General features: G+C 51.1%; 1 protein-coding gene across 1 annotated transcript in view; it reads left to right on the top strand.

Annotated features, from left to right (window-relative positions):
• The first annotated feature begins 334 nt into the window (after positions 1-334).
• MYO7A (myosin VIIA) overlaps positions 335-18,799 on the top strand; it is a 179,747-nt gene continuing 161,282 nt past the window's right edge. The window contains exon 1 of the mRNA XM_065581742.1: positions 335-463. The gene's annotated coding sequence lies outside the window, so the exon portion shown is untranslated. The remainder of the gene's footprint in view (positions 464-18,799) is intronic.

Genomic DNA, 18,799 nt, shown 5'->3' with positions numbered 1-18,799 from the left:
TGACCTTGACTGGATCCTGTGGTGCTACTGCAAAACAAACAAACCACCATCCAAATCTCCCGGCGAGTTCAGGAAAGCCGGACCGGGCCCTTGGGCTGGAGAAGTTCTGACAGGCGTGGAGCTGGCACCTTGCCCTTTAAAATCCAGGCCTCCAGCTGCACCCTGTGTCCGTGCAATCCCAAGCATCACTTCTGTAATCGCTCCTCAGCTCCTCCCCTCAATAAGAAGGATCAGTGAATATGAATGGGGAGGCAATTCCACTGTACCAGGTACTGTAGGCAAAGCAGGCGCGGAGAGAGTGAGGCAGGCAGGCGAGGAGAAGAGTCCGTGCTTTAACTCTTTCCAGACGGGGGCTGTTCATTTACCTGGGACGTTAATCTCTTCTCCAGGCAGACTGGGCTTCCCTGGAACCTGGACTATTCACTGAGCACTCAAGGCGACAGTGGTTCCATGTACTGCTAAGGTAAGTCAGTAACCAGTGCCGGTCTGCGGCCGTACAGCACAGGATGTCTGGATTGTTTGATTCCTAAGGATTTGCTGGAAAGCCTCTTAGAGCTGCTGGTTCTACAGGCGGTAAATACATTAACACTTTCCTGGGTGGCTTGCTTGCTTTTTTGTTTCCCAGCTCTGTCTGAGTCGGCAGTTGCGACTGTTTAACAGTTGTTTGCGTGGTGGAGTTTTTCTGCCTGGCCTCATTATGGGCTTTGAATCAGGGGCAGAGCTTTTTCAAAGCAACACAGCCCCATTCAGACGCTTTGTTTAAAATGTAGGTTCTCGTCCGTTATTAACAATAAAGCTGTCAGTGCACTTGCCAAGCATGTCATACAGCGCATTCAGGCTCTCTCATCGGAGCTGTTAATATCGGAGCGTTTGCTGATTTCGATTACACCAGGATCAGGCCCATGAATCCTCTCTTCTTCTTTTAGACATATCAGTTTCCATAATCTCCTTAGCGGTCCCCACCGTGTGAGGGAAAGGAAGTATTTGTGGTAGGGTTGGGCTGCGGGACACCGCATACCTAACGAGTTATTAAAAATTCACCGCTAAGTGAGTCGGTTCCAGTGTCTTGGTCTAAATCAACTCTGCCTCAAAGTAAAAACTTCCCAGAAATGTTCAGAGCCATATTTGTACAGGACGCATTGTCCTGCTTTGCCTCCGCAGCAAGGATTAAAGAGCTCTGTCCTTTCCATGCATCTACTTAATTTAGCTTGGGTCACTTCATAACAACAAGGAGGCTGAATTCATTGGCGGAGAAGAATGTTGCTTTTCGGGCCGGGCTCCCCACCTGCTGTGCGTGGGTGTGAGAGGGGGAGCACCAGCACCAGCCTCTGTCCGAAGGATGAACACCAAAGATTCTGGAAATAATGACACGACAGAGAAAATGGCCTCACATCCCGAGTCATGAGCAGACTTGCCAACAACAACGCTTCTGTAGAACGTGGGAATTGCCACAGTGGATCCATCTCTGTACCCTGTCTCTGATCGCGGCCAGTCCCAGTGTTTCACATGGGCAATTATAGAATAATCTACCATTCGGGGAAACTTCTTCCTAACCCCAGGCAGTTAGCGGTTGGCTTCTGCCCTAAGTAAAAGGCACAAATGGCAAGGCAATTCCGATTACACTGAGTCCCTTGGGGGTAAAATCCTTTGTCTTCTTGGCCCTGTGGCCATTTCAGGCCCTACGTGCCATGGAAGTAGTGTGGCTGTAATGCATGGTGGGCAGGCTTTGGAGATACCGCATAGGAGCGCTCTGCATCCCCCTCTCCGCCGCGGAGCAATGCTCCCTCCAAAGCCATGTGGACAGAATGTTTAGAGTTGGGATGAGCCAATGGATCTGTGACTTCCTGGTGCCCCCTGGCCAAAACCCTCCACAGAGGGAGCTGGCAGAGGCCCAGGCCACTCCTGCAGCCTCCAAGGTGCCATGCTCAGTGGGGAGGATTCTGAGCTCGCCCCATGAAAGAGCCCTACTGATCATTCAGGCTTTGGCCGTTTAGTGAAGGCTGTTCCATGAAAACATGGCTTCAGTCTATCAAGCCCGGCCGTATTGGATTTCAGTTCTAGCTCCGTTCCTGCAGTGAGGGTCCCACGGCTTCCCTGGAACAGCTGGAGTGCTCTTGGTCACAAGGCAGCTATGAAGAGGCGGCATGGTCTTGTGGTTAAGGCACTAGATGGTGCCTTAAGAGAGCTGGGTTCTGCTCCTGGCTGTGCCACTGACTCACTGTGGGAACTTGGGCAAGTCTCTTAGTATGTCTACCTTGTGCCTCAATTACCCATTTGCAAAATGGGGATAATATTTCCCTACCGCGTAAGGAAAAAAACCCTTTCATGATTAAGAGGTGCTTAGGTACTATGGTAACAAGGGCCACTTCAGGACCTAGGTAGATGGGCGGTAAGGATTGGAATGTTATCACCTGTAGCATGGCAAACTCTGAATTCCACTGATTTCCAAATAGCTTTATCTGAATTGTATTTATTAGTCATTGTGAGTCCACAGTGATAGACTGCTGGTGATCTGGGCTTTTCAGTGGAGGTTATTGACTTTTTCATTTAAAGCTTTTCATTTCACTGTTAGAACAATTGTGCTGTGGCAGGAGCAATTCAGTGAATGCAGAATGAGTTCAATGTGGGCAGGAGAGGGATAGCTCAGTGGTTTGAGCATTGGCCTGCTAAGCCCAGCGTTGTGAGTTCAATCCTCAAGGGGGCCATTTAGGGATCTGGGGCAAAAATCTGTCTGGAAATTGGTCCTGGGGGGTTAGACTAGATGACCTTCTGAGGTCCTTTCCAACACTGTGATATTCTATGATATAGGATGAGATTTCTGATCTCAGTTCCACAGGGGTAAGTTTGGAGGAACTGCCTCTATCTTTACACCTGTGGAGCTGAGATCAGAATCTGCTCCATAAGTGCAACACCTGCTCCCCAATCATATTATTTCTAATTAATTTGCCCCTTGTAGCTCTGGGCAAGATACATCGATCACTTTTTGTTTTCCCTGGACCAACTGTTTGTGTCCAGTGTCTCTGTCTCACGCTTGCTAACTTGTGACTCCACAATCCTTGGGTTACCATGGAAAGGATTATTCTGTGATTAATGAAGGTATTGCCAGCTCACAGGTTAGCAAAGCCTTTCCTGGAGCTGCAGAGAATGGCTTCAGAGCCCAGCGGAAGGGGGGGGGGGAAATCAGGAGAAACTACTTCTGGCTCTCTAGTGGAAGCACATCTTATTTGTCTTACTTGACATAGCATTGTCAGATTGTAATTGCTGTGCATTAATGGGACTGGCTCCCTTTGACTGTGGCAGGCGAGAGCCAGACGCAATGGTCTGTTTGTGGGCGAGCCAGGATGTGCTCCGTGCTTTCCAGGTATGGGAGATGGAACAGGGCAATCAGAGGCACCCCGTGAGGAAGGAGACAGGACCTTAGTTGCTCTTAAAGGCAGGCAAGGATTCAGCAGCAGATCTTCACTCCTGAGGCGCGACCAGCAGCGCAAGCAGGGAGCATGTACCACAGATCACCAAAGCCCAGAGCGAGATGGTAGTGACCCTGTCTCTGTGCTGATTCTGGGCTGCTCTGGGGGGCCCAAACAGTCCCTGGAATAAGTTAGAGCAACTCTCTAGCAGCTCGGATTTACAGCAGTTCACCCCGAGCTGCATACAGGCTGTGACGCCCACCTCTTTCGTCCCCACGGTGCCCTCTGCCAGCCTTGTGAGGGGGTCCACTCCGCTGCTTCCAACGGCCCTACGCTGTGCCTGTAGTGGGGGACTTCCCCCCAGCCCGCTGTGGCTCCTTTACAATCTTCGTACACTACTCCAGGGGCCGGAGCGAGAGAGAGTCTGTCCCAGAAGCTCCCTCTGTGGCTGTGTGTCCAGACAGGCCCGTGGCTGGCCTTTGTGGCAGGGGCTGACAGACCGTTCATGTAATTTGGTAAAGGCACTTGCAGAAGTCTATAAACAAAGACTGCAATGCTAAACCCCATCTGCCGTCGTGTCGGGAGTGGCTGACGGACGCTCTGTCAAGGCAGGTGTAATGCGAGGACGTAATTTCCTCCCTGACACATGCTTGATTGCCAAGTCCTGCCAGAGAGGACATTTAAGGAGGTGCAGTAATCCAGCCTGCGGGCTACGTAGCCCGGCCTGCTGAGTGAGCCTTTGTCATTGCTGAAGATGAGCCTAGGAGGAGAAGAGGCATTTGGGATACAGCGATATGAATCTGTTTGTTTGTTTCTCAAGCCAGACACGGACACTTGCAAGCGTTTGGGGGAGATGTCACGGTCCAGAGCAGCCGGTGATGTGGGCCCATGTGGTCGGGTTTAGCTTGAAAAATGTTGGCGAGTCAGAGGGAGGAGTTGAGCCATGATCAGGGAGACCAGCTGATTCAGATGAATTGACAGGTGGGCATTTGGGTTGTGGCTCTTAGGCTCTGGCTACACTAAAAATTTAACAGCGGCATGGCTGCAACGCAAACACTCCCTGTGGCGACAGGAGGGGTTCCACCATCGTTCAGTGGTTCCCGCGGGCCACTTGCGGCCCAATCAGCACACAGCTGCGGGCCCTGTGACATCCTGAGGGCCATCCAAGTAATATCTATAATGTGTGGATGTGGCCCACATCACACAGAGAGGGCTGCCTATGCGGTCCACACTGGTAAGTAGGTGGAGAACCCCTTCAGTTAATCCACCTCCCCGAGAGGGGGCAGCTAGGTTTACAGGAGAATTCTTCCGTCAACCCAGCGCTGTCTACACTGGGGGCTAGGTTGGCTTAGCTACGTCTCTTGGGGGCGGGGGTGGATGTACACCCCTGAGAGATGTAGCTATGCCAGTGAACGTTTCCAGTGTAGATGAGCCCTCAGGAGAGAGGTCAAGGGCTGATTGTGCCATGGGGACTGAATTACCCTCTCACCCTTGGAGATAATCCCTCCAGGTCGAGATTGAGGGGAAAGCTGTTCTGCCGCCACCCTGGTTGTGTCTGTTCTGTGTGGGGAAAGGATGTCGGTTTCCAGGGCAGCAAACTGAGGCCCTCCCAGCAGTACTAAGTTCACTAATAAGAATAGGGTAACCTTACCGCTCAGTTTAGTAACAGGGCAGTGGAAAAGTGGGAGGAGCAAACTTGGGTGTTGCAGGCACAAATGTGATAGTTCAACTCTGATTTAGAAATTAGATTGTGAGGTCTGCAGGGCAGGGACTGTCTCACACGATGTCACTACACCACAGGGCCAATCATTACTAAGGATGCTAATAAAACCTACCCTTTAGGGGGAATCTTTGAATGTTGGAAAGAACAGGGCTAGGAACAGAGCAGGTACTTAAAACGGGTCTGAGTTAAGCACCTAAGGGTATGTCTACACTACCTGCCGGATCGGCGGGCAGCGATCGATCCAGCGAGGGTTGATTTATCACGTCTAGTCTAGATGCGATAAATCGACCCCCGAGCGCTCTCCCTTCAACTCCTGTACTCCACCGCCGCGAGAGGCGCAGGCGGAGTCGACGGGGGAGCGGCAGCAGTCGACTCACTGCAGTGAAGACACCGCGGTGAATAGGTCTAAGTACGTCAACTTCAGCTACGTTATTTATGTAGCTGAAGTTGCATAACTTAGATTGAGCCGCCCCTTAGTGTAGACCAGGCCTAATTTAAACTTGGCTTGGGTTTTTTTTTTGTTTTTTATTTATTTATTTATTTTTTACTTTCTGTCTCTTCCGCTGACCTGCTGCATGACTTGTGACAAATCACTATGTGTCCGATTCCCCTCCCACCCTTGTCATTAGACTATATGCTCATCAGGGCATGGACTGGCTCTTACTGTGTATCCATTCAGCACCTAGCACATTGGGGCCTTTGGGTGCTATCACAATACAAATAATAAACTGAATAAGAACTTTTTAATGCTTCTGAGCCCTTGCAGCTCCTGTTAAAGTCAGAGGAAAAATCAGACCACAGTTACATAGGCTCCTAAATATGGATTTGAGTTCTTAAAGTTAAGCACCTAAGTTTAAAAATTTTGGCTGTAATATCTCTGTGTTTCAACTTGTACAGCGCCTAGCACAATGGGATACTGGGCAATGACTGGGGCTCCTACTTCATAGCACAGTACAGATCATAAATAATAATAATATCTGCCAGGAGTCACGTGAGGATCAGTTCATTCATGTTAGCAAAGGGCTTGAGATGAAGGGTATGTAGAAAAGCAAAATCTTAGTTATTACTGTTGGGCTAAATCTGAGATCCTTGTTTTTTACAGAGTCCTCGCTCAAGCCAAACTCCTACTGAAGTCACTAGAGTCTTGACTGAGGAAACACTGAATAGGTCTTCAAGTTGTGACCCATTATTAGTCCTGATCCGTTCTTTTCACCTGGGAGCAGATCCAAAGCCCATTGAAAGCAGAGGCGAGACTTCCGTTAACTTCAGTGGGCTTTGGATAGAGTTGCCAGCTGTCCAGCTTTTCCCAGGATCCTTCTTTATTGGGGGTGGCGGTCTGGGAAGTCTGCGCGGGTGCTCAGTACACACTGCCAGCTGCCCAGATTTGTGGGCTCAGGATGTCCTGGGTTTTTGTCCCTCAGAGGTGGCAACCCTGCCTTTGGATCAGGCCCTTGAAGACGAGAGAAGTCAGGGAGGTGGATTGGATTGTACTGACGAGTTAAGCAAAGATTATCACGCTGAGGAAAACTGTTCAGGATGAAACATTGTCTGCTAAGGGCTTGTTTCTGACACTGGTACCCAGACTGAAATCAGGGGGGCTACACGGAGTCTGGTGCTACTCAGTGTAATGATGGCAAAGTCAGGACTCTTAGTGATAGAGTTAGCTATCTATTAGTCTGCTGCTGGATGAAACAGAAAGAGAACCTAGGCTGCAATGGACTCCTTACTGAAGGCATTGTGGTCCAGGGCTCAGGCTGGGGAGTCAGCAAGAGACATGGGTTCTCTGATGCAGTTGTGAAAAAGACCAATATCGTTTTGGGGTGTATTCACAGGAGTGTCGTAGGTGGGCCACGGGCGGTAATTGTCCTGCTCCACTCAGCACAGGGGAAGCCTCAGCTGGAGTACTGGGTCCAGTTCTGGGTGCTGCACTTCAGGAAAGATGTGGACAAATTGGAGAGAGTCCGGGGGAGAGCAACAAAAATGAGAAAAGGTTTGGAAAATCTCACCAATAAGGAAAGGTTAAAAAACTGGACATGTTGAGGAAAGAAGCCGGAGGGGGGACCTGATAACAGTCTTCAAAGATTAAGGGCTGTTATAAAGAGGATGGTTATAAAGATCAATTGTTCTCCATGTCCACTGATGGTAGGACAAGACATAAGGGGCTTAATCTGCAGCAAGAGGGGTTTAGGTTAGATAGGAGCCTCAGCTCATGGTGAGGGGTCCGGGGCCAAGGGGGTTGGATAAGGGGTGAGATCCCGGCGGGGGGGGTGGTTAGGGGCAGGGGTCTCTGGAGGGGGCAGTCAGGGAGCAGGGGGAATTGGATGGGGCATGGGAGTCCCGGGGTCTCTCAGGGGGCGGGGGGTGAATAGGGGTCAGGGCAGTCAGGGGACAGGGAGTCTGGGGGGGCGTGTCTCTGGAGGGGGTGGTCAGGGGACAAGGAGCAGGGGGGGTTGGGGGTTCTGAGGGGGGAAGTCAGGGGGCAGGAAGTAGGAGGGAGTGGATGGGGGTGGGACTAAGGCAGGGCAGGGCAGGGGCGGGGCTAGGGCAGGGCTCCCTGGGTGCACACCCTAATGAAATGGGCTGCGCACGCCTATGGTCTCTTACTATGCGTTCATAGATTTTTTAAGGCCGTATGGAACCACTAAATCAGCTAGTCTGACCTCCTGCATGTTACAGGCTACTCTACTTAACCTTCTCACTCCTGTACTGAGCCCAAAGAGTTGTGTTTGACTGACGCACCTAGTCCAGAAAGGCATCCCGTCTAGCTCTGAAGACATCAAGGGATGGAGAGTCCACCACTTCCCTGGGTGGTTTGTTCCTATGGATAATCATTCTCACTGTTAAAAATGTGTCTTAGTTCTAATTTGTATTTGTCTGGCTTTTACTTCTATCCATTGGCGCTTGTTTTCCCTTTCTCCGCTAGCCTACAGAGCCCTTTACCATGCTTTTGCCTGCATAGTGCCTAGCACAATGGGGCCTTGATCTGAGTTGGGATCTTTACATTCTGCCATAAATAACAGGTGAAACAGATCAGAAATACCAGCTGGCTCCAACAGCAAGGGAAGCATATTGCCCAGATCGGTTCAGCCTGCCAGACTGCTTTCTGCTGAAAGGAGGCCTAGCTGCATTGTGAAATGATATGTCATTCGATTAATTTTGTTGCTGTTGCTGTCAGAGGTCTGAGTACAAAAGGCAATTACCCTCCTTTTGAGGCTCTGCCTACTTCAGGGCAACGCGCCTGTATCGGATGGCCCAGCAGTGCATTGTTATGCTCTGGCTATGCAGAAGCACGGGAAGGGAGGAAAGGTTGGGTCTTTTGTTCCGACCCTTTGTCTGCTGTGGCATGTCAAATAGATTGAATGCAGGGCAAGTCGATTGACCTTACTGGAGACGGTTTAAATATTGATGCTGGTTTCCTGATGAGTCTCAGATGAATACATGCCTGTTAAGCATTGATTTTTGTGTGCATTTCCAAAGGGGGTTTTGCCCTGTCTTATTTGCTGCTGGACATACTGTAGCAGACCTGGGGGATTCATCCATCTGTCTGTGTTGTGCTTTGCACTGCTACTCCTCACTGTGGTATCGGAGCCCCTTCTGTTCTATAGCTTGGTAAACGTAATCCCCTACTGGAGAGCACACTAGACTGCCTTTTAGGAGACCTGGATTCAACTCCCACCTCAGCTACAGACTTCTGGGTCTCAACTTGGGAATGACACTTATATTAATCTGTTCCTCAGTTTCCTTAGCTGCAAAATGGGGATAATAGTAAATCTATTAATGATTGTGAGGTGCCCAGAAATTACAGTGATAAGGGCCATATAAGTACATAAATAATGGAGTTTCCGCTCCTAGAAAGTTCTTTTGGGGTTAGGTATTCTGGGTCTGTGCTTGTTAATGTCAAACTTCTGCTACAGCCCTTATTTGTCTCTTTGGGCCAAACTCAGTGCAGGTGTAAGAGGTTGCAACTCCATTGACTCTGATGGGGACTGTCTTTCATTAGCTCAGCACTACTGAAAATCAGGCCCCTTTTGGGTCTGAGATCTGGACTGAAGGCTTAATTGTCAGATTTTAGCCATTTTCACCAAGTCTGAGAAGTCCCCGGATCTGCCGGCGTGCACCCCAAAAGCACTGTGTGTTCAAAATACAACCCAGAGCCCCGGATTACTGCTTTGGTACTTCCTAAATGAACAAACAATGCACTGGGAGAGCCATCACAGCCTAAAGTAAAAGCACAGAGAATACGTTTAAGAAAACTACAAACGCAAATCAACAACAATGTAAATAACACGACATGAACACTTAGGGCATAGTCGAGATGGGAAACTACAAAGGAGCCAGTTGTGGCTCCTTGATCCTAGGGGTGCAATTTAGAGCTGCCTCGAGATGGCTCTAAACCAGGGATCGGCAACCTTTGGCCCGCGGCCCACCACTTGGCGGGCCGGGCCATTTTGTTTACCTGCCACGTCCGCAGGTTCGGCCGATCGCAGCTCCCACTGGCTGCAGTTCGCTGTTCCAGGCCAATGGGGGCTGCGGGAAGCGGCGTGGGCCGAGGGATGTGCTGGCCACCGGGCCACATGCCAAAGGTCCAGCCACCAGCCAGTGATTGCTGGAGTACAGTGAACTCTGGCAATGCCTCTAAGAGTTTTAGCTTCTTGGGGATTCCCCAGTTGGCCATTTAACAAGGCTATGCACAGGCGCCGGCTTCCTCATTTCCCTAGGGGTGATCGACCCCTGCTCAGCACCAGGCCCCACTACCCACTCCACCCCTTCCCCCAAGACCCCAGTCTGCCCTGCCTCTTCCCACCCCCACTCCACCCTGCCCCATCTCTTCCGTTCCCATTCTGCCCCCTCCCCCGAGCGCACCCCACCCTTGCTCTATGCCCTCCCCCCAGCACCTCCTGCCCACTGCTGAACAGCTGCTCATGGTGGGTGAGAGGCACTGGGAGGGAGGGGGAGGAGCTGATTGGCAGGGCCCGCCGGCAGGCAGGAGGCCCTGGGGGTAAGGGGGAGGAGGTGATCAGTGGGGCTGCCAGTGGGTGTTGAGCACCCGCTACTTTTTTCCTGTAGAGCTCAGGATCGAGTCTTCAGAATCATTGCTATTATTATTTTAAAATAAGCAATAGCTGATGACACATGCACACACACTGAAACCTGGACAGCAATGTAATTTACCCCAAGACTCAATACAGCCAAAGGATGGAGGTATCTGCACCTAGAGCAATGGGAAAAATTGCATTTACTCAGTTACAAATAAACTATTTTACCGGAGGTGCTCAGATGCAATGGCGATACAGACCACATAAGAACTAGCTAGCTCAACAGAGAGCAGAAGAAATATATACATTCATCATAAAAATAACAGCACCCCCTAGAGCACAGACAAGAGCTGGGCCACCTGGACTGGCTCTGACAGGAGCTACGTGCTATTCAGTTGGGCTAGGGCCTGTCCTGTCATCACTTCTCTTGCTCTCCTCCTGCTGCTGGGCACAGTCCTGCCTAGCTGGCAGTGTCTGGCTGGAAACTGAGGCTTTCAGAGCATTTCTCTAGCTCCAGGCCTGTGTAAGCAGAGTCAGGATGAGCTCTACCCTGACATCTAGTGGTGAATTGTGACGAGTTGTGCAAAAGAACTTCAGGGGCTGATCTTGTTTGCATAGGCACACCCACTCGCCTGGCATGAAACAACAGCAGCCCAAATGGTCACTTTGGCTGCTGTGGGATCCCCAGTTTCTCTGTTATTGGGGCAGGAAGAATAAAGTGTTTTTACCCTGATTATGTGAATCAAGGACAGTGGAACTGTTTTATGATGGAGGGACTCGCCATCAACTAAGTAGCACCCGCTAGATAAGGGACATGGATTCCAAAACCCAGTGAATTGAGAGAGGTTGGGGATAAGTATTTGTACCTGGTGGTATGGGCCTCTTTTGAGGGCTTGACGTGCCAATTGTACTGTCTTCTCTTTCCACCCTGCAATAGCAGAGCTAATTTTGGTTCCTGTTGGAGTCTAGTTACAGGCTGCTGAGCTGAATTCACTTTGGGCTAATGGTGCACCAGCACTGAGGCTCCCCTACTACAAGCTGAAATCACTAAAGAGCTAAAATTACTAAGAGCTGAAAACACTGAGTGCTGTGTTACCTGGGGGGGGAAGGCTGAAGCTATATAGTGGAGCGGAGCTGTGCAGTTTGTGGGATGGCTGGAATGGCTCACAAAATGGCTGGTGGAGTGGAGCGGAGCGGCTGGCAGAGCAGAGCAGTTTGCAGGACGGCTGGAGCGGCTCACAGGACGGTCGCTGGAGTGGAGTGACTGGCGGAATGGTTCGCGGTGAAGGCTGCATCAGAACCCCACGGAGAGGTGGGTCAGTCAGCCTGGGACTACGTAATGGGCTCCTTAACACCCCCTGTGGTGCCCCTCCCATTTCCACCCAGGCTGGGGTGTAAAACTCTGCAGATAAACTTTTGAACTCTGGGGCTGCACTGACCAGGGACAGAGACTTTTGGGTTGTTGGACTTTTAGGACTTTGGGTAATTTTTGGGTTGCTGGACTCAAGAACCAAAGGGAAAGGACATGGCCCAATTTGCTGGGGTGGGTCTTTGCTCATGGTTTGGTCAATGAACCCTAGTTGTGGTGTTTTCCCAATTTAATGCTGATGTCGTCTACCTCATGTTATTAAAGATTTTCTGCTACACTGAGACTCTGTGCTTGCGAGAGGGGAAGTATTGCCTCTCTGAGGCGCCCAGGGGTGTGTGTAAGATTTTCCCAGGTCACTGGGTGGGGGCTCGAGCCGGTTTTGCGTTGTGTTGTTGGGAGGGGACCCCTATGTACTGAACCCGGCCCTTGCTGCTATCAACTCGGCCTGGCAGAAGGGTTACACCTGCATTGCTGGCTTTCTGTCTAACCATCAGAATTTCCTTTCAAGTGTCCACCATGGGCCATGCTCCCTGCAGCCTCTGGCTGAAGCCAAGACTCAGGTGGGCTGAGACTCCTCTCTGCCTGGTTGCTGGGGCAGAGAATGCTTCAAACGGCCAGGAGAAAGTAGTGCCGGTCAGCAGCTGGGCCATTAATCGACCCCACGTGGGCTGGCGTGAGAAAAGGGGCACCAGTGGACTTTGAGGGAAGCCCATATGCTCACTGGCATTTTTCCTTTGTTTTTTATTCCTTTGCATCCTATCTCCAAAAATGTCACCAACCCACTCTTCTTAGCTTCCTAGGTTCATCGGGCCAGATGTTCAAGGGGGGTAAATCAGTGTAGCTCCATTGGAACTATGCCAGTTTACAGATCCCTGAGGATCTGGCCCAATGACTTTAAGGACATTATGATCATGTGGTTTAGTTAAAGTGTCTCCTGTTGGTGCTTCTACATATCTAACTTGTGGGGCCCACTTTTCAATGGAGCACAGGGCCAGACTTTCAAGTGCTCAGCACCGACAACTTGGGGCCAGACTTTCAAATGTGCTCAGTTCTTATTTGGGCATCTAAATGAAAGACAGATTTTCAAAAGATCTCAGCACCTCCGTGCACCCAATGCCTTGAGCTCTTTTGAAAATCTGGCCCCAATTTTGAGTGCTGGGCTCTTCTGGAAATCCTAGCGATAGTGTAGCCCAGGCCTGCTTGGTGTGCTGTTCTGTCCCCCTAGATCATCTGCAAGATGGATGAGTCTGCTACAGCCTTGGTAAGCGCCACGTGACTTTTAGTTCATGCGGTAGAGGCTCATACACTAAGCTTCAGCGGTCGTAGGTTCGATCCCACCCCCCGGATGACCAGGGTCTGTCGGCATTACAATAGCATCACCTCTACACCTCTTGGTCACTTCCTATCTCTCCAGTACACTGCACCCCTCTATACTGACATTCCAGTTATGAGACTCATTCCACTGAGTTTCAGTAATCCGCACCTCCATTGTGCACCTGCTTCTGTTTTTTCTTCCTTTGAGCTATTTCATGAAAAGCATAGCTGTATAGAAATGCAGAGCGTTAGTATCTGTATTGTAGCTAGCAAGAATTAAATGTACCAAAGCCTTACTGGTCATAAGGTCAGGAGCATGTTAAGTAACCTAGATTTTAAAACTCAAGGTAAATATAATTTGTTTGGTTGGTGAGTTGCCTGCAGCATTTGTTCTTGAGAGCCTAGCAACCCTGACAGTGTCCACAATATAACTCTTCTACATATGAGTGGCATTCACACTCACAGCAGAAATGTGCGGTGTTCATATCTATTTGCCACCACGGGACTTTGCACAAACCAGAACGTTGGCCTAAACTGCATGATGGGTGTAGCCTTATTCACTGGCATTACTGTGAGTCTTGTCAGTATCACTTCCCCTTGCAATATCTATGGCCTTGTCTGTACACACAAGTTGTCCTGGTTTAACTAAAATCCATTTAGATGTCATACGTACATTGCAATTTTTGTTTTAAATTAACTCTGGTGGGGGAAGGGCTAGCAGCAATTTCTCCAGCTTTCTTTTGGCACTGTGCCTGTGTGTCATGTGCGTTGTGTGTGCACGTGTGTGTGTGTGTGTGTGTGTGTGTGTGTGTATGTGGTGTGTGTGTGTAATAAGAATGGAAATATCTCTCTTTGAAAGTGTATGTGCAACCTCATCTGCCTGATGCTTGAATGTGTACTTGGAATGTGGCAGGGCTGCTACTCCACTCTGCCTGTTCCACTGTAATTCGAGCAGGGCAAAATATTGCAGCCGAAACTGCCCCAACCCCCAAATGCAGATTTAGGTCAACTGAAACGTTTCACGAATTCATGTTGATTTTGGTGAATTGCTTCGGTTGAAGAAAAACATGAGAAATGTCAAAACGGTTCATTTCAAACGTTTCCGTAATGCAGCGGGTTGATTTTGGGGTCTAGATTCACAACGTGACTTATGTATCATTCACAAAATCATGGCGGTCATGTTGCCACCCTTATGCCCAATAGCCCTGTGGTTGGCCACTCACCTGGGAGGTGGAAGACCCAGGTTCCGATCACCACACTGGACCAGGAACTTGTACCCAGATCTCCTGTATCTCAGGTGACTGCCCTAACCACAGGGCTGTTGGTTATTCTGGACTGGGGGTGCTCTCAATCTCTCCCGTGGAAGCTGGCCCACGTTGTATTAAATAATTAAATAGTCATTGGGCCAGAGAATGAGGATGACCCTATAGTCTAGTGATTAGAGCAGTAACCTGAGAGGAGGGACACTTGGGTAGAAGGGGGGCACCCCCATTCTTGTTTTGTGAACAGTGCCTGAGTCCCCTTGTGAATCTAGCCCTTCATTTCATTTGCTATCATTTAAAACCAGCTAACCATGTCCAAAAATGAAACAAAACATTTTGTTTGACCCAAAACTATTATTTTTTCTGACTTTTTGATTTGCCAAAAATTTCTGTTTTGGCTTGATCCAAAATCATTTGTTTTTTTCCCCGCAGTGTTTCAAAACTGCCAGTGAACTGGAAAATCAGTTGTTTGGACAGCTCTAATTGCAATAGACGGGCTTGGAGCCTGTGAGCATGTCTCCCTCTAGTGGTTTGCCTGATTGATTAGCAGCCCGTTCCTTTCTCCCTGGTAAAGGATGTCTCCTTCCACTCTAATGGCAGTGGTCTATGTTTTCTTGTGTTGGAGAACCTGGATTTAATTCCTGTGAGATAACAGTGGTGTCTACATTGTACATATTGGGGTTCAGGAAGTGGGCAGACCTAAGCTGCCCACTGCTAAAGGGTCCCCCCCCAGCCTAAGGGGAGGATCCACAGGGCCTGAAACTCAAATGATTATGGGGGACAACGACTGTAAAAACAGGGACAGGAGTGTGGTCAAAGGGTCAAAAGAAGGGAAACTGACGGGGACACCGAGCAGAGAACCCCGGACAGCGCCCACTGCTCCTCAAAGGTGTCAAGGGAGCCAGTGGACGCCGCCCAGAGGAACTCTGCCCGGATACGTGAACGGACAGAGGACCGGAAACAGGCCCCAAAGTCACAGGAACTGCCATCGGCCAACCTCCTCTCCCTGGTTTATAAATGGCCAGTTTAGCCAGGGCCAAGAGGAAGTTGACCAGGAGGTCCCGTGACTTCGTGGGGCCACAGATAGGGAGTGCGTAAATAAGAAGTTGAGGGGAAAAGTGCCACCAAAAACGCAACATAATATTGGTGAGGAGCCGGTGTAGGGGCTGCAACCTGGCGCACTCCAAGTAAACGTGAGCCAGGGTCTCCCTCACGCCGCAGAAAGGACAGGTGTCTGGGACAGGGGTAAACCGCGCCAAGTACACGCCCGTGCTCATGGCCCCATGAAGGAGCCGCCAGCTGATATCCCTGGCGGGCCTCGGGACCAGGGTGGAATATAGGCTGGCCCACTGGGGCTTCTCACCCTTAACAGGCGGTAGGAGGTCCCGCCACTTTGTATCGGGGCGGGACACGAGGGTGAGGAAGTGAAGGGTGTGGAGCACGAGTATGTATAGATGTTTCCTTGGCGCGATTTGGAAACGAACCGGCTGCAAGTCGTGCAGCTGGCTCACGGAGAAGGGGCAGGGGGGCCGGTTGGGTCCATGGGGCAGGGGCCCAATGAAAAGGTCCGGAGGACCAAGGGTGGAGGGTGGGCGGGGCGTGCCCTCGTGCAGGACCCGGTCGAGGTAGACCCGAGCAGCGGGCGGCAAAGCGGCCCTCGCCTCCTGAAGTACACGCCTGGGAGTACAAGGCCTGGAGAGCCCCATGCGCTGAGCGAGCGTCAGGGGATCCAGCCAGTCTCCCCGGTCATAGTCCAGGAGGTCTCCGACTCTGGTGACTTCTGCCAGGACCAACCTCTGGTGCACTGCGGGGGACTCCGCCACGTGCACACAGAGCTGGGGGTTGTGTAGCAGGGGCTCCGCGAGGAGATCTGCCCCCCCGGTGGCCGCCACGGACCTGGTCGCTGAGAACAGTTTCCAGGTCCGGAGGAGGTCTATATTGTAGCCAGGCTGGACCCTTCAATCACCTCTGCCCCTTTCTAGCCTGGGTGCTGCAGGGGTGGAGGGGAAAAACAGAGGAACTGCCCTGAGCTGCTGGGCTCTTTAGCTCCGCTCTCCGCTCCTGTGAGAATGGCTTCAAGTTGCTGAAGAGAGAGAGAGAGAGGGAGAAAGAGCTCTTTCTGCCCCACTTCTGATTGGTTGCTCAGTCCCAGGAGGGGAGCAAATGAGGCAAGCAGCCAATCAGAAGACTCAAATTCACAAAAATCTGGAGCTTTTTCCATCATCATCATGACACTGGCTCCAGCCCAGTCAAAATCCCATCACTCATGAAAATATCATGAGGGTTGGCTTCTCTGAGTGCTTGAAGTGTGAGAGTGCTTTGGGAACCCACCACAGGCTAGAACCTGCGTTTATGGTTCTGGAGATACCAGATCAGTTTCCTGCAAGATGATGGTGGTGTCTGTAATTATGCGGCCTCAGTGAAATGTACCATGCAATCCATTAGCCTGGGCATGGAGTGAGCAGGACTCTGGACAAGCCCACGCCTCATGAGGGCCATTGACTGCAAAGGGCTTTGGTTGAGGTCTTTGGTGTGCATCTCGTGTGCATCTCGTGCAGGCAGGGCCGGCTCCAGCATTTCTGCCGCCCCAAGTAAAAAAAAAAAAAAAAAAAAGCTGCGATCGCGATCAGCGGCGACAGTTGGAAAAAAAAAAAAAAAGCCGCGATCGGCAGTTCAGCGGCAGGTCCTTCGCTCCTAGAGGGAGTGAGGGACCTGCCACCCCCGAATTGCTGCAGGTGCCGCCCCTCTCCCTTGGCCGCCCCAAGCACCTGCTTGTTAAGCCCTGTACTCTAGGCAGGAGCATGTTTGCTGCGTGGAGCCGGCTTGCTCAGCTGGGCAGCTGCTACGTTAGCTCTCCGTATCAAGCAAACAGGAGGAACCATTTCAAAAATCCCTGGGGTTTTAAAAAGCTGCGCGGCCACACAGCAGCCTATTAAATGCCGCGCAGGTGCTCAGGGCTGTGGTGGGGAGAGATTCCTCTGCCACAGACCCAGATCTGGGGCAGCCTGCACCCCAAACCCCTCATCCCCAGCCCCGCCCCAGAGCCTGAACCCCCAGCTGGAGCCCTCATCCCGCCTCACACCCCAACCTTCTGCCCCAGCTCTGAGCCCCTCATCCCCCAGCCCCACCCCAGAGCCCGCATCCCCAGCCAGAGTCCTCACCCCGCCACAGCCCAGCCCTCTGCCTCAGCCCTGAGCCCCCTCCCACACTCCGAACCCCTCAGCCCCAACCCCCCGCCACATGAATTTTGATATGGGCACCAATATGGAGGTGATGTGTCACACATCATCTCCATGTTGGTGCCCATAACAAAATTCATTCCACACATGGGTCGGAAAAATTAGAGCGAACACTGGTGTAGATCAAGATTTAGGCTATGTCTACACTAGCACTTTTGTCGGCAACACTTTTGTCAGTCCCGGGGTGTGAAAAAACACACCCCTGACTGACGTAAGTTTCACCGACAAATGCACTGGTGTGGACAGTGCTACATCAGCGGGAGACATAGAGCAGCTATACAGGAGACTTTACAGCGGCACATCTGCAGTGGTACAGCTGTGCCACTGGAAGGTCCGTAGTGTAGAAATGGCCTTAGTAATCTTTGCCCCTCTGAATCCAAGAAGAATAAAGATCCTATTTCTTCTTGTCAGGGATTTTTATTCCCTTCCCTCAGAGTTCAAGCTGATGGGACGAGTCCTTGTGCACATCTCCTCTTCAATCAACAAAGTCTTGGTCCTTTGATGTTTCACAATTGCTCATTTGGTTTCAATGGGCCTTCTTGTGTTCAGGACCTAACACCTTCAGTAGGAAGCCAGCCTTTACATTAATGAATGCGTCTTTCCTGTTTGGTGAGTTACACCGTTACAGAGGTTTACAATGCAAACACTTAGGCCAGGTCTACCCGGCCTACACACTTACTTCCGTATAACTGTGCAGGGCCGTCCCTAGCAATTCTGGGGCCCTACGCAGCCCCCCTGCAGGTGTGTGTGTGGGGCCCCAGGCCTCCGTGGCGGGGGACTGGCCCCAGGCCTCCGTGGCGGGGGGGCTGGCTTGGGAGTCAGGGGGGAACCGCCCCCCCAGCACTCACCGGTGGCGCAGCAGGGGCCAGGTCACTGCACTTCCTACTGCCAGTGAGTGCAGGCCCGGCCCTGCAGCAGTCCTCAGGGGAATGGGGGCGGAGCAGGGTGGGGGCTTTGGGGAGGGGGTGGAGTGGGGCGGGGCGGGGGCAGAGCAGCATCATATAACGATGCTTGTAAAACACATTGAGATCTTTGGATGGGAGACGTTAACTGTTTCCAATAGGTGTCTGACCTCTGGCCCTGCAAGGTCTGGTCCTTCTTTCTCAGGACCACCAGCAATATAGATCCTGAGAGCCAAAATAAGTCCTTGGGGACACCTGTGCACCCCTGTTGCCTTCCTTGGCTTTGCACTGGTGTAACTGATTGAAAATTAGTAAACCAGAAGGCGTACGATCCAGCTCACTCTCTCCGGGATGTATTGGCTTTGCAGGGTGAAGCAGACTGAAATGCAGTGAATTCTGACTTTTGTCATGCAGTGGGCAGATTCATAGATTCATAGTTCTAGGACTGGAAGGGACCTCGAGGGGTCATGCAACTGAACACACGCAGGGAGCAGATCTGCTGCACATGAAGGAGCCTTTTCCATGTAGACACTTTTCGAGCAGAACT

The sequence above is a fragment of the Chrysemys picta genome, chromosome 1 (assembly GCF_011386835.1).
Source record: "Chrysemys picta bellii isolate R12L10 chromosome 1, ASM1138683v2, whole genome shotgun sequence".
NCBI classification, from domain to species: domain Eukaryota; kingdom Metazoa; phylum Chordata; order Testudines; family Emydidae; genus Chrysemys; species Chrysemys picta.
The sequence above is the reverse complement of the archived record's forward strand: the minus strand, read 5'-3'. Positions and strand labels throughout refer to the sequence as shown.